The 16,296-nt window shown below is 45.7% G+C and overlaps 1 protein-coding gene across 4 annotated transcripts in view; it reads right to left on the bottom strand.

The window, feature by feature from the left end:
• SORCS3 (sortilin related VPS10 domain containing receptor 3) overlaps positions 1 to 16,296 on the bottom strand; it is a 575,246-nt gene that overhangs the window by 527,187 nt on the left and 31,763 nt on the right. The gene's annotated exons all lie outside the window — the stretch shown is intronic.

The following is a 16,296-nucleotide window of genomic DNA, read 5'->3' as shown; positions in this document are numbered from 1 at the left end:
CGACTGCAATCACACACCTGAACCAAACTGTCTGCAGAGGAGTTTTCCAGTGGACCCCTCAAAAGATTAACTACATACAAGCAGCCTTTTAAAATATGCATCCTAAAAACAAAGTGCTCTGAACACACACAGGTGCTCTCTTTCATAAAGCAAGCATCAGGTAGTTGCTAACAGAGGGGAGCCCTCCCTGCAGTCTTGCCAGATCCCAAGAGGTACAGCCAGGCACCAGCAGTCCGAGTTTGGACTGGGGATCATTGGGAAACACCTGTTGCACACCCACTTCCCCAGAACCTAAGACCTTGCCTTCATCAACTCAATGTTCTCATGATGCTAAACAGAAGGGGGGAGGGGGGATGTGAGAAAAGAGAAGAGTTCTCTGTTGTACAGTGAAAATTAATACAAAGCTTCCTGCTGCACAGCAGTGCACACCTCTGAAATAGCATCCTGGATTACAAGAGGGTCTAGATGAGGGCAGAAAGCCCCAGATGAGATGACACAAGACCTGGGTTCTAGTCCTGCCTCAACCCTGTGATGGATAGGAGCTCACTGTGTATGCACAGAAAAGGCAATCCTCCATTCTTTCTTCTCCACGAGCCTCAATCTCCTCCTCTGACAAGTGTGTGGCTCTGAGTGGATAAGCTCTCCTTCCCAGGCCTTTCCAAATGACCAGTCTGCACTCTTAGTGGGGCCCTGGGGTGGGACTTGTGAGTCAGAGGAGCAAAGCAATGGAAACCTGGCTATCGGGGATTGAATCCCCAAAGCCACTCCTGACTCTCCTGCCTGGAGCAGTCCCAGGGTGCAGACAAGAGCTGCACCACCAAGAATTACCAAGGCCAGATATATTTATAGGGGCATCTCCCACCAGTGGGCAAGGGATAAAAGTTCCTCCAGCATCTCAGTGTGCCAAAGCCCAGAGCCAACCCAGGCACTGCAGCCGTTCATCATCAAACAGCCTACATATTTTCAGAAAAAAAAAATTCAAATTCCAAAGAAATATTACATTACACCTAAAACATGTAAAAGAAGAGAAATTGAGGATGCCACACAGTGGAGGTATCTGCTCTGAAGTTAACTAATGTAGCCATAGGCGAGATGGAATGGCACAGTTTACAGAGAAATCAGTCCCCATATCCCTTCTTCTGCATTAACCACATCTAGGAAATCCTGGTCTGGCACCCTTTCCTCCAGGCTTTTGCTATTTCTGCTTTGCATGTCTCGCTTTCCAGCCCCTCAGCAAACAGTACTGGGCAAGGTGATGGGGATGCAGTGGGGAACGGCTAACAGGGCCTTTGCCCAGTGTTGCTGTCCACTGGTGAAGACTGACAAAAGAGCAATAAATGAAATTGCAAGTTGTAATAAACCATCATGAGAAACACAGGATGTCGTTTTAAGTAAAATGATTATCCAGGGGTAAGGAGAGCCAGGGCAGGCCTGTCTAACAAGGTAACATGCAAGCTGAGATCTGAGGAGTGATATGGGGCCAGTCTCACGACCAGTGAGAGGAAGAGGGTGTTCCAGGAAAAGCCAAAAGCACATGCAAAGGCCCTAGGGCAGAAATGATTAAAAGACCTAATTCAAGCAATTTCCATCGTGGATGAGGAGACAGATATGCAAACAAACAACCAAAATCTCATAAGGTAACAGGGGCTTCATTAGCAACATAGACAAAGGGAGCAGCCCTGAAGGCCAAGTCCAGCACAGGCTAGTCCAGAGGGCTTCCCAGAGGAGGAGATGTCTGAGCTAATCTTGAAGGATGAGTGAATCTTGCCAAGGCAGGAGAAACACTGAATGTACCAATGCCTAGAAGGGCATAGAGCTTTCTTAGAGCCACAAGCAGTTTCATTTAGCTGCAGCTTCAGGTGGGAGGAGAGGAGTGATGGAGGGTGAAGCAAACCAAAGGGGTAGATCATGAAGGGCCTTGTATACAAAGCCGAGAAGAACGGGCAGACACCGCTTGAGTCCCCTGACTAGGGGGAACAATAGAATGTTAACTTGATAACAGGACGGACACTGCCAGCTATACTCAAATCTGACAGCCCTCTCTGCATGGCATGTCCCCACTTCCCTGGCATGCTTGCCACCCGGAGGGGTGAGGGCTCATGCCCCACAGGTCACCCAGAACCTGCCCTTGGGCATTTTCTTGCTGCTGGGGCCTTGGGCCATGCTGCTAAAGGCCAACATCACTGGGAACATCCCAGGAGTCAGCACGTGCAGGGCGGAAGCCCATGAGTATGGAACCAGGGGGGTGTCACAATCCCACCCTCGCCAGCTCTCTCAAAAAGGCTGGAGGGTGGAGGGACTTCAGAAAGAGGGAGAAACAGAGAGCAGAGAGAAGGGGATAGAGGCAAAGAGAAGAAAAGAGACAGGAAAAAGGACAAGTAGGAGCAGAGGAAATGAGTTAAGGCTGCCCCACACACTCCCCAGGGTAGGAAAGCTCTGAGCTCCACTTGCTGTTTCTTTCGAGAAGAAAATAGAAGTGATTCCCGCTGCCATGTTGCTGCCACTGGGAACTGCGGCGCGGTGTATCTCCACACACGCTGCTACTCTCTCTGCGCACGGCCTGCTGGCAGATGCTGGAGTCTATGCACTCTGGTTCACAATGCCCTCTGCATCCACCAAGCATGCAGCTCTCTGCCGTGGCTGAGTTCTGCCCCCAAACCCTCCCTCCACACACACATAGCCTCTGCCCAGGCAGCCCCCCTCTCCCAATCACCCCTCCTGCCTCAGCCTCCACGGGCTGCTGGGCAGGTGGCCAGCCAGGGTGCAGGGCTGGCCACACCTTACCTTCCTCCCGATCACTTCTGCAGCTGTCCTCGTTGGGACAGAGCTGGGGAGGGAGATCCAGAGCAAGCTTCTGCGAGGCTTGGTTCATTAGGGTTCCCAGATAAAATACAGAACACCCACTGAAGTTTGAATTTCAGATAGATAATAAATACACTGATTTATATTTTTATTTGCTAAATCTGGCAGTGCTACCATGGATGGTTCAGGTATGCAAATCCCTCTTCCTTTTGCTCCAAATTCCTCTCCCAAAGCTTCAGATGATGATGATGGTGATAAGTAACATTTTGAGCTGTTATATACCAGGTGCTTTGAAAGGAAAGCACAGGCCTTATTTCATCAAATCCTCATGACAACCTGAGGAAATCAGTATTATTATTCCCAGAAATCAGTATGATTATTCCCATTGTACAAATGAAGAAGCTGAGGCTTAGAACTTGTCTGAAGGCCTAAGCTAGGAAGTGGGGCTGGGCCTGGAGCCCCCAGGGTCAGACTCCAGGGCCTGTGACCTCCGGCCCTAAGACACACAGCGGATCTGGAGATGTTAGTGACCCAAAGAGGTCTAATGCTCAAATTATTATCTTTCAGATTGTAAACACGGCCCAGACAAATCCTTAAGGGCTTCTCCTCCCACGCCTTACTTCAGTGTGATTCCCTCCAACCCACACTCCGGGCATCTCCTAGGCCCCTGCTCCTAGTGCCCAGCCATACTCAAAGGACAACTTGCCATCAGTTAACGACACACTAGTTTGTGTATTTGTGTTTGGTGTGACCTCTCCCAGACATTTGAACTTGGCATGTCTCAGCGAATAAAGACATTCACCGTAAAAGGAAACTCAGTCACTGGTGAGTATCTGCTACTGGTAAAAGGGTTTTCCATTTTCCCATTCACTCCTACCTGAAGGCAGCAGGAAGAGATTAGGGACCCAGAGAGCCCTAAGGGTCTGAGGCAGCCTGTCATTCCGCGGGCCAGACTGACTGAATGGTTTTGAAAAGTCTGAGTCATGTGCCCTGATTGAGGGAGCTTACTGTTCACTTGGGAATGAAAGGCCATCTTGGTGGAGGGAGGATTTTAGGCAGGGCTGGGATGGATGGATGGATGGATGGATGGATGGGTGGGTGGGTGGGTGGAGAACCTGAGAGGGATGGGTCTGTGATTCTGAGAGAGACCACTGAGTACATGGGGCTCCTCCCAGGAGCCTAGGTCTTTTCTATCATGTACAGTGAAGAGTGTGAAGCACAAGGAGAAAGGAAGAAGAGATGGGAGCAGAATAGCTAGGAAAGAAATAGTAGGGAGGGAGGAAGCAAGGCAGGAAAACACAGCGGGGAAGGAAGAGCTGTGTGGCACTTCTAATTCATCTGGATCCTTGGCAAGGTTCCTGAACCATTCGGGCTTGTTATACCTGGGCAGAGATGGCCCCGCGAGAACCCCAACTCATCATCTCTGCAACTTACTGAGTGTGGGTGTTCTGGAGCTCGTGAAGACTGGCTGTGTGTCACTGTATTTGTCCAGGAAGCTGGTGCAGGGCTGGGAAGGCCGAAGCGTCTGCAGCGGGAGTCAGCGGCAGTTGGCAGCTCCCTTCATCATTTCCTGCACTCCCACTCCAGCCCCCAGCTGGCCACCACTGCTCCTGTTTCCCCCACCCCCAACACTGCACCCCCAAAAACTGAGACCCAGAGAGCACTCCTTCAGAGCCCCTGTTTGCCTTGAGGAAAGCCAGACCCCTGCTCAGAGCCCCACTCCCAGAGATGGCGGTGCCCTCCTCCCGGACCTCCTCTCACCACAAAGATGCACAAGCGGGGTCTGCAAGAGAAGTCAGAGCCAGGGGCCCCTCAGAAGATGACCTGTGCTGCTGCCTGCCTGCTCTTTCCTATTTTCCTCCCCTTTGCATTCACTTCCCTGCCACAGATGGGCCTCCCTGCCACCAGGCAAAAAGGAGCAAACAAAAGTCAGCAGGGTCAACAGGAGGGCGGTCAACCAACCCCAAAGGGGAAAGGAAAGTCAGCAGAGAAACTCACGAGAGGAGAAGCAAAACCCACCTCAGCCCAGGGTCTAGGGCACCCCCAGAGGAAATGTGGAAGGGGAGGAGACAAGACCAGTATACCAGTGGCGGCCTGGGTTGAAGAAGGGTTGCCAAGTCCTGCACCACACATGGCAGTAGGGACCAGAATAAACTCTTTCCCTGCCACAAAAGCCAGTGTGCCCCCTATTGAAAAACACTGCATAGAGTCATGCCGGAGCGCTAGAAGTCTACAGCAGTAAAGAAGCCCCAGAATTCGTGGACCAAGGCCACGGAGCAAACAGCAGCAGGAGCTGACATGTCGACAGTTCAGCACATTCTGGGTGCCAGGTACCATTCTGGGTACTTCACACGCACCAACTAGAGCGGCCCTTACAACAACCCTGTGAGGTAGGTTCTGTGATTATCCCCATATTACAGATGACAACACTGAGGCACATGGAGGTTAAATGGTTATGCAAGTCAGAGTCACCCATGGTAAGTGCCAGAGCTGGGATGCAAACTCAAGCAATTTGGCTTCTGCATCCACACCCTGCACCGACTCTCTAGCGGACGGTAGATGGCCCAGCCCCTTCTGGGACCCATCCAAAGCTGAGACCCACTGGGCTGAAGAAGTGCACTGAAGGCAGGACCAGTAAACTATTAAGTCCTGATGGGAATCCCCATCTCTGTGCCACTTCATCTACCAGCCCCGGAAGGTGCCTGCTGCTGCTCTGGGAATGCTGATTTTGTGCATTACCGACACTTCCTCTGGTGTGGTGGATTTGTGCACTCGTCTCTTCCAAGACTAGGCCAGGAGCTCCTTGAGGTCTCTGTTCTAGTTTATTTGTGTCACTGGGAGATGCCATGAGGGCTCTTGGTAGCAATATCGGTAAATTGTGTGCTGAGGGAATTAACGAAAAAGTGTGTGAGCGAAGGAATCCGGCCAGCTCCAGATGTTTCTGTTGTCTCCTTCAGAAATTTTGGAACATCACAATATCCAGGTCAAAGCTTCCCATCGGCCTCCCACACAGTCCCTCGGTAAGACTGAAATCGATACATATATATTTTTCTCCCTATTTTTCTTTTATTGCATTTAATTCCATGTTTCAGTTTAATTAACAAAACACAATAGCTTAAAGTGTTGGATTCTGATGCACTGTGCTATTCATGAATATTTATCACTCTAGGCTATATAAAATTGAATAATTATTAGCAATTAACAGAAGGTCAACAAAAGCTTTCTGGAACTCTCCACCAAGGGGAAGGGGAAAAAATGGGACAGAGGAATGGAGAGCCTTCAGCAAGGACTCTGCAATTTGGTAACCTCTTCAATTTGGAAAGGAAAAGTCTTGGCTGACAAGGCAAAAACTCATGCTTACAGGACCAACCAAGACCCTGAAGAAAGTTCCAGAACCATTTGAAGCAGGTCTGTTCTACCTGTAAACCACTTACTTAGATGAGGAGAAAGTGGACCTGATATAAAAAAGAATCTAATTGATGGCACAGGGTTCCAGATGTGAGGAAAGGAAAACGTGAGCCTTGGCCAACCTACCCTAGCTGTCACCTACCATTAGTCACCTTAAGGTGTTCCAAGACAAGTGAGTCGCATAAAGAGGCACGAGGCTATACTCCTGACACACAGTAAGTGCTCAGTAAGTGATGGGTCCCTTCAATTCCCTTTGAAGAGGGACAAGGTTCTCACCAACCACAATTGGCTTTTCCTCCCTACTTCCCTCTCCACAAGTGAGAGAACCCAGTTATCTTCTCATTTAATTTCTTCTTTAGAAGGAAATTTGAAGTGTTAAGAAAATGACACAAACCCAAAATGGAGTTATTTGCCTCCCTCCCCAGGACAGCGGACCAAGACTCCATTAATTTCACCCTATCCCAGGAACATGACCTTTAACAGTCAATCTGAAATGTCGTGATCAGTACAAGGGAGGTACCCTGCATGATAAAATCCCTGCTTTCCCCCAAAAAAGAAGAGGCCCTGATCTGAAACAATCCTTTCTTACCTTTTGCTAATAAATTCCTTGTTCCAGCCTCCTGCCTAGAAGAACCTGCCCTTTGTAGAACCCCTCAGAGCATCTCTCTGCTTGATAGATGGGATGCTGCCTGGTTCATGAATCACTTAATAATGCCAACTGGATCTTCAAATTTGCTCAGCTGAATTCTGTTTTTTAATATAAGGTACATTCCAAAGTCCTCCACACAGCCCAGGGCAGTCGCCTGGAAAGCCTGAAAAACACTGCAAGACTGCCAACCACTCCTCCCCGGCAAAGCTCCCCTTACGGAGCAAGGAATCAGCCTTCCTGCACTACCTGATGTCTACGCCGAAGGCTATAAAGAACAATTCTTAGCCTGCTTCTGCTCTGAGGCCCTTCAGATACTTATAGCCCCATGCACAGGTCTTCTCTTCTCCAGGCTAACAAACCTAACTCTTTAGCAGTTTATTTCACAACAGGTTCCACTGTCTTACCCCTGGCCTCTCTCCACATGATGCTCTTGTTTGTCTCGGGGCCCCTGGACCTGAAGGCAACACTACAAGTGGGGAGAACAGAGCGGACCTCGCAGTGGCCGTGATGCTGTCATGTCAGACAGTGTTCACTTTAGGGGCTACCACAGTTTGTTGTTGAGTCATTCTGAGCATGTCATCCATTCTTACGTCGATGTATTTTGAGCACATGCTATGCACAGGCCAAGAACTGCTGGGACAGATGTGGTCTCTGCCTTGAGGAGGCTAGCCGTGGGAGCAGCAACTCCTGAACTCGGCCCACTGAGGTAAACCCAGCAGTAGGGTAAAATGCAGGCAGGTTAAAATGCAGTCACACTGGTCTCCCTCCTTCTCCAGCACTGAATGCGCTCCTTCATCCTAAATGGTACACCTCCCCACAAGGCCTGACTCTATGGACTTGGCTACCAGCCCCAGACTGCTTTTAACTGTCAGCTTTTTTCAGCAATCATAATCATTTTCCTTACTATTGATGGAAGACTTAACTATGTGCCACCAGTGCAAATGCTTTACATGTGTGAACTCATTTGTAATCTGCCTTTACAGCTCTGCATTCTGCCTCTGGAAGTCACTGGTGTGCATTAGGTCCAGTCCCAAACCCAGGTACTGGGAATCACCTCCCTTTGACAGGGGTTACTTTTATCAAAGTCTGCCACTGTCAGCATCCCATCACCATAATTAACTCAATGAGCTGAGGGCAGAATGTAGGTAGACCTGAAAATTTGCAGTCTTTCCTTGTCTACTTTTAAAGTACACTCAAGGGCTCTATGCCCAGTTAAGAAATTTAATTTGGCATTCTCACATTTTTCTGTTTTAGGATCATGCACATGTGTGTCTACCATTGATATCAATCTATCACTACTAGAATGTTCCTAGGAAGTGAGAGTGCCTACTGCTTTAAACAAATGCCTGGTCATGTACCATCCCTCTTACTTAAAAATGTTGCATAAGAGAGAAAAAAATTAGAAAATCTGAGAGATGAAAGCAATACCAGTGGTCCTCTTTGGAAAGCATACACACACAAACACATAATGAATGTGGGTGTTTTTGTTTTTTGCTTCCAAGAATGGGAAATGGATGGTGCTGAATCATCTACACTTTCTCCAGAAGGTCATACTCAGAGACAACTGGGTGGGATTAAGGTTATTCCTGTACAGAACAAAAGGATAATGGCTTCATTCCCAGCACACTTCACTCCCTGCGTCAACCCCTCTGCTGGCTAGTCCCGGGAACCAACCAGTGTTCAAAGCTTTAGTAATGAAGATGATGGCTCAGGAGCCCTCAGGCAGGGACCTTCTCAGCCCAAACCCCAGCCTCTCCCTCAACAAATTTTTCTGCCGTGTAACAAATGCACCAAGTTCCCAGGCAGGCTCTGACAGATTTGTTAATGTTAGGGGGGCATCTCGACTATATTAGAACACTGCAAAACACATTTGCATTCATCTTTGATAGAGTAAAAAACCCTTTTCTATTCTGTTTCTTCCTTGGTGCTTTTTTTGTGGTTGTTTTATATTGTTTTCACCTTAAATGGAACCATCCTAATTTAGTCAGGACTAGAAAACCAAACAATAGCCTCAGGATAGACTTTGCAAAAGAAAAAGCAAAACCCACAGACCTGGGCCAGCTGCAGAAAGCTCAGGTGCAGCAGCGTGGCTTGAGCACTCCCAGTTGGGTCGAGACAGAGGCCTCAGCCACAGGAGATGAACTTGGCTTGTCACCGCAGAAGGCTGGGCCTGTCTGGGGTGAGGAGGGGTGTTGCAGCCTTCAATCAAGCCTGAAGCTTACTCATCCCTCCTACTCCGTGTGCACCAGTGACTACTGGATGACCATTATTTGCAGAGAGCTGAGACAGAGACACCAAGGAGGCGCCAGCCATGTCCATTAATCTCATTGTGATCTGAGTGACCTGTGTCAACTGACATCAAGGGCATTTCAAAGGATGAATGAAAATAAGAGGTAGCCCAGAGCAGAGGAGTCTCATATAGTCTAGAAGGAAGGGGAAAGAAGGCACACCACCATTACCCACTGGAGAGAGAATGAGATTGGGCTGGAGTCCAAGACTAAGATCATGACTGAGATAGAGACTGAAAAAGAGACAGAGAGAAAAACAGATATGGGGAGACACAGGAAAGACCCAATGCCTCAGGCCCATAGGGGGACTCTGTAATAGGTGCTCTCTTCCTTATAGATCTTCCTTTTCATTTACTCTCCCTCTGGAGAGTAATAAAGAAAGAATAAGTCCCTGGTTCCCAGAAGGCCTAGGTTCTTACCCAGCCTCCAGCCTTCACTGGCCATGTGACTTATCGATCACAACCTCACAGAGCCTGAACATAGGAGGCATCCATGAGATTCTCCTTTTACTCTCCTTTGTGGCATACTTCTTCTCCCCCTACCCCTACCCCTCCCCCTCTCCCTCTCCCTCTTAGTTCTGTTATCATTACTCACTTCTACATATTAGCTTTTACTTTTACCATATAATCAGAGACAGTCATCAAATATTAGAGAGACACTTTTATCCCTAACTGTTTAAAAAGTATCTACAAGCACCTATAGCAAACATGATGATTCATCATGAGATCCTGAAGGCTTTCCCCTGAACTCAGGAACAAGAGAAAGATATCTACCATCAGTGCCTCTATTCAACACTGTGGGAAGGACATAACCTATATAATAAGACAAAAAAATGCAATAAAAGGTATAAAGAAAAAAAAGAAAGGAAAGACCCCATTCATCATTCACAGATGATATGATGATATGCAAAGAAAATTCCAAAGAATCTAAAGATGTTACCAGCAACAAACAACTAGAAGACAAGTTTTTTTAATTTCGATTAAAACAACATCAAGAAACATCAGATTCCTGGAAATAAATCTACTGGAAGATTTCCAAGCTCTCTCCACTGAAAACTCTAGAATACTGCTGAAAGAAATCAAAGAAACCAAATAATATCATTTTTTCCCAAACTGACTAATAGATATAATGCATTCCTAATCAAATATCCTAGCTGGCTTTCTTTTTTTGTAGAAATTGGCAAGTTGATGCTGCAAATGTATATAGGAATGCAAAGGGCCAAGAGCCAAGACAGTCATGAAGAACAAAAAGTTGGTGAACTTGTACCAAATAATAAAATGGATTATAAAACTGTAGTATTAAGACAATGTGGCATTGGTGTTCAGATAGAAAAAGAAGTCTATGGAAACCAAATAGAGAATTCACAAATGGACATACACAAGTAAAGATGCTAATTTTCAACAAAATACCCTTTCAATAAATGGTACAAGTCACTTGGAGTTCTACATGAGAAAAGGAAATGAATTTGACCCCCCTTCCTCACATGGGATGCTCAGCACATTAAAAAAATATTCCACATGGATCATAGGTGTAAAAGTGGAAGTTAAAACAATAAAACTTCTAGAAGAAAACAGAGGAGAATACTTCCCAGCACAGGAACAGGCAAAGATTTTATAACTTTAAAGAAAAAATCGACAAGCTGTACTGCATTAAATTAAGAGCACCTCTTTATAAAAATGCACCATTAATAGAATAAAAAAGCAAGCCACAGACTGAACAAAGATATCTACAATAAATATATCTGGCAAAGAATTTAAATCCAGAATATAAAAAACTACAAATCAATTTTTTTAATAGACAATTTAAGAAAAAAGGACACAGTATTTGAACAGGTGTTTCACTTAAAAGAATATCCAAATGACCATTAAGCATATAGAAAATGGTCAAAATCCATCAGTCATCAAACCAAAATCACAGGATATACCACTACACACACACACACACACACACACACACCAGAATGGCTAAAAAAAAATTTTTTTAACACTTTAAAATATGAGGCCTTGGCAAGGAAGTAACACAAATAGAAACTGCATACATCAAAGGGAGTGCAATTGGCATAGCCACTTTGGAAAACTTTGGTAGTATCTACGACAGGCCACTCTATGGTCCAGTTAGTCTACACCTGTGTATATACTCAAGAGAAATGAATGCATATGTCCACCAAAAAACAACATATACAAGAATGTTCATACAGCCAAAACATGAAAACAACCCAAATGTCCATCATTTATACAATAGATAAATATTCTTACACTGTAATACCATTCAGAAATAACAAAGAACAAACTGAAGTTATATACATCAACTGGGATAGATCTTAGACATAGATGAAGTGAAACAAGCCAGACACAAACCAGAACATACTATACATATTGGTTATCTATTATTGTGTAATGAATTACACCAAAATGTAGTGGCTGTGGGTAAAATTGCAATATTTCCAGAATCTCTTGCCTGGCCTTAGTTCATCTCCATATCAATAGGTGTTTCCAAGAGGTGGAGAGAAGTAGCCATCTCCATATCAGTTGGCAATTACAAGGGCGAGTGAGGGCACACCTGGACCAGAGAGGTTGGGTGGGTTCCCTTCTTCTGCAGCCGGGTCACCACAGCCATGGGAGAGCAGAAGTGGATGACTGCTCGAAAGGATTAAACGGCTTTCTCCCACTTTACTTCTCCCTTTGACTGATTTCAGTTTCCAAGGTATTTTGCCCTGGAATTTTTCCCCCGGAGTTACAGTGGCTTAAAACAACAGACTTCCTTGTCTCAGTGTCTTCTGTGATTCAGGAATCCAGGGGTAGTTTAGTTAAATCCTCCAGCTCAGGGTTGCTCACAAAGCTCCGATCAAGGTGTGAGCCAGACTGCTGGGATCTCAAGGCTTAGCGGGGGCAGTTTGCTCCCAGGTTCCCTCATACGGCTGTTGCGTTGAGGGCCTCAGTTCTTCGGCTGATGCCCAGGGGTCAGCTCATAGCGGGGCAGTGGGCTTCATCAGAACAAGCGAGGAGGGCCAGGGTGCAGGCAAACGCAAGTCTCCTGTCACCTAATCTTGGAAGTGATATCCCTCACTTTGGCCACACCCTCTTCATTAGAGGCAGGGTCCAGGGGCCCGTCCACACCCACGGGGAGAATATTACACATGGGCATGAATAGCAGGAGGCAGAGGTCATCGGGAGCCATCTCAGAAGCTCCCTATCATATTATATTATTCTACTTATGCAAAATTCAAAACCAGGCAAAACTTGACAAATCAAAATAAGGATTACATCCAGGGAAAGAGGCTATTGATGTGGAGGAGGGATGAAGGAGCTTTCTGAGTGGTATCAGTGTTCTACATATTGGTCTCATTAGGCATTTAAGTAGTGAGGTACCATCAATGGGACCACATGTAAAATCATTCATTGTGATGATCAATTAAAATCTGTGCAGTCTAGTGCACATATATTACTCATAAATAAAATTGGGAGTGGTGTGAATCTAGTAGCCCCTTCTAGATCTGAAAATATGGAAAGATGACCTAAATTCTTGAAGGCCAGAGAGCTACTTGAAAGGCAGTCCTGGCTAGTCTCTCTCTATCTGGCCAGTGTATATGTGTCAGCTCACACATGCATGTGATTGAATGTCCCCCTCTGACAGTACCCTGGGAAGGGCAGGACTCTCAGAAGCAGAAGACTATACTGTTTAATATGCTCTTACAGCCCTAAGGCCAGGATCATACTCGGGAAAATATTTCTAATTCTCAGAAGTCAGTAGTTCTATGACAGAAGTTAGGTCTACTTCCTAGGCCCCCTTCACCTACAGAGCCTATAAATGATGAATAATAAAAATGCCAATTATCGTCATCCTTCTAATTCAAAATTTGAGAACATCTAGATGTGATCTAGGTTATGGTTGAACTTTTGCACTGAGTTCAAAAAGTGTTTACTTAACAAGTTATTGGGGAAAAAAACAAATGGTACATTTAATCCACTTAATTACAGTGAATGCTAACAAGATAAACATCATGATAAGACTTTACAGGCATAACTCACTGAATCTGAATGGCAATGCCAAGTGGTAGGTACGGAGATACATGCCCATTTTGTAAGTGAAGGTATTTACATGTAGGGAATGTAAATAAACTGACCAAGATCATTTAGGTAGTAAGAGGCCCAAGTAGGATTCCAATCCATATCTATCTCATTCCCAAGCCTGTGGTCTTAACTAATTCATTGTATGACTCTTCATGCTTATTTTAAATAAATGCCACTTAGTAGTTCTGTATGTGCCAGCCATAAATGGTTCTGACAAAATAAGTAAAGATCCCCTTTCACAGTCAGATTGAGATACTCCAAATTTTAGAAAGAACAAGCTTGGATTGTAAATGCATTTAATATGGTTTACTAATTAAAATCTGTATATGCATGTGTGTGTGTACACACACATGCACACACACACAGCTGTCACAGTCAAGTATAATAGCAAAGGTCCAGCCAGTAAGTGTTCAGCTGAGATGGGCAGCCTGGACTTGGAGACCAAAGAGAAACCCAACTACTCGAGGTCCTTGGAATGCAATGAAAGTGTCTGGAGCTCAAGCAGTGAATACTCCAGAAAGCTCAGCAAGGTGGCACAAGTGGAAAGCAGTGGGCTTCCTTACACCTATCCACTGCCCAGCTAGGTCACTAGGGCAGCAGCGTCCAGAGATGTCCATGGCTAAGCACCCACAGCTCTTAGAATTCTGGGATGCACCCAGCTAACTGACACCAACCTAAGGACTAGGACCAATTTTACTAAAAGAAACTGTGGGTAGATCACATGAACACTACATGTAAACACAATCAGCATAAACCATGCAAGGAACAGCAGCAAACATGCTGTTGAACTAAACATGACTGACCATTTCATTGGGGAATTTTCCCTTTTGATGTTCATGTTACTTACTCATTCATTTATTGGACAAAATGTGACAAGTCTATAGGAGAGTATTTTTTAATCTATATAATTTAATATAATCTAATAATTTAATCTAGCCCTTTTTTTTCCCCTGTAAAAAGGGCCATTGCTCATTTATTTCTGCAGCAGATCTTCTAACCTGATCCTTGGGCAAATCAAAGATGCTTATATCAGAAGACAATGTCTTCTCTTTCTTGAGGAATTTAGAGTCCGGAGGAAGAGAAAATAGGGGATTGGTAGGAAGAAACAGGATCAAGGGAGGAGGGCCAGCAGGAATATTTCAGGAGAAGGGAACAGACACATGGAAAAGTGGGGGTTCAGGGAGATGGGGACATGGGCAGAGGAAAAGCAGCCAGGGTAGAAGGTGACTGTTGTGCAGCCCAGCAGGGCAGCTCAGGCAGGTCAGAGCATTTATGAGCACAGTGCCTCCTGTGTGTAAGTGAGCACATGCCTACAAGATGCAGAGCCATCCCAACTCCCCTTACCTACCACAATTTTTACTATATTTTATTGACTTAATCGTCTCCAACACACACACATACGCACGCACACACGCACGCACACAACTGTAAGCCATGTGAAAGTACAAACTACATCTTCTGCCACCAACTCTCAGTTCTGCCTTTTCTAGCTGTGTAACCTTAGGCAGGTTATTTAACCTCTCTGATCCAATAGTTCATGAGATTTTGTAAGGACCAAGTGAGAAATGCATTTAAAACATAGGATAGCTCTCACTAAAATTATTCAGTTTTCCCTAATATTGAGCAAGAACACAGAGGCCAGAGGCCATACTCTGTAACAACACATACTCCTTATCCCAGAGGAGGTTTATTCAGCAAACTAGTGTGACTCTCCATTCAAGGATCCAAACAGAAAAATCCCACATTCCTGCCATGGCAGTCTCGATCCTCTCCTCTCCTCTCCTCTCCCGCTCCTCCTGCCTGAGATTATGATGCCACAATCCAGTCTCTGTGACTCGGGAATGTTTCCATGGTGATGAGCAGTGATGTCATAAAGGGGGGATTGTTACAAGGTTGAATGAAATCTGGCACCAGATGCGCCCTGCCTCCTTATATAAAGGGGGGCAGGAGACAGACCCTGTGGGCACATCCCAGAAAATGGGAAACCGAATCATCCAAGGGATGGCAAGGGATGACCAGAGGAAAAGTTCCAATCCCTTCCACGCACTAGCAGCCCCATTTGGAAAAGAAGATTTAACAGACTTCACCAAGACGAGAGTCATTTTTCACCAAAGGAAATCACGGAAATGAAAGAGAGGCAGTGAAAACCAGAGACTCCACCTTCTGGTCTAGGAAGACCCAGTGGCTGCCTCCACGAAGGCCCATCAAATATTTATTGAATAAAAAGCCAAGAACTCTTCCATACCAAAGCCTGTGATTGCCATGTACCTCTGCTCCAAAAAAAGACCATTGTGATTTTCGGCCCAACATGCATTTTGTAGTAACAAGTCTTACCAGAAAAACTGCAGCCATCCCCAGCTTACTTCCCAGAGGAACTCAAACCACCTTAAGAAAATTCCCAGAGGAGATTTTATACCAAGGAAAATCCCAGAATGTTGTCTGCCATCTCTATGTCCTCTAAAAGCCAGCTCAGCCTTGGAAAAGGAGTGCCCGACACCAGGAGAATTTGGCCAGACAACTGGAGGAAGAACTTGACCCTGATGGGCAATGCTTGCAGGCACAGAAGCACGTGTTGAACTGGAAAGGCTCCATCAGGGTGATCTCTGTCCCACCGGCTCCTTCTCTGTCTAGCCCTTGAAATTGCAGGTTGAGTGACTGCCACAGTTGTGAGTGCCAGGGAACAGGTCCTTCTCAATAAAAAGTGTCCCTTGGTCCCGCAGGAGGCTCTGGGAGCTAGTGCTTTAGACAATGAATGCACAGTCCCTCTTTCTCTAGGCAGTTGGATTTCCTGAATGCTCTGCTCCTGGTGAATCCAGCTCACAACAATAGCTAAATATGTATGCAGTGCACACGTACTTTTATGCTCTTCATCATTATTTGTGAACTAACTTCAAAGGGAAGTCATTTCCATCCAGGAAACCTGACCTATGCCTTTCCATGCCCACATATGCATAGAGATAAGATAACTGTGGTTTTTAATTATTCGGGAGAGCAATGTTTTCCAGATTCAGTATGGGCAGTACCAAGCCATACACCATATATCAGGGAAAAGCCAAATGGCCTGAAGGCTCCAGTCTTA

This window comes from Manis pentadactyla, chromosome 8 (genome assembly GCF_030020395.1).
Source record: "Manis pentadactyla isolate mManPen7 chromosome 8, mManPen7.hap1, whole genome shotgun sequence".
In the NCBI taxonomy this organism is placed as follows: Eukaryota; Metazoa; Chordata; class Mammalia; order Pholidota; family Manidae; genus Manis; species Manis pentadactyla.
The sequence above is the reverse complement of the archived record's forward strand: the minus strand, read 5'-3'. Positions and strand labels throughout refer to the sequence as shown.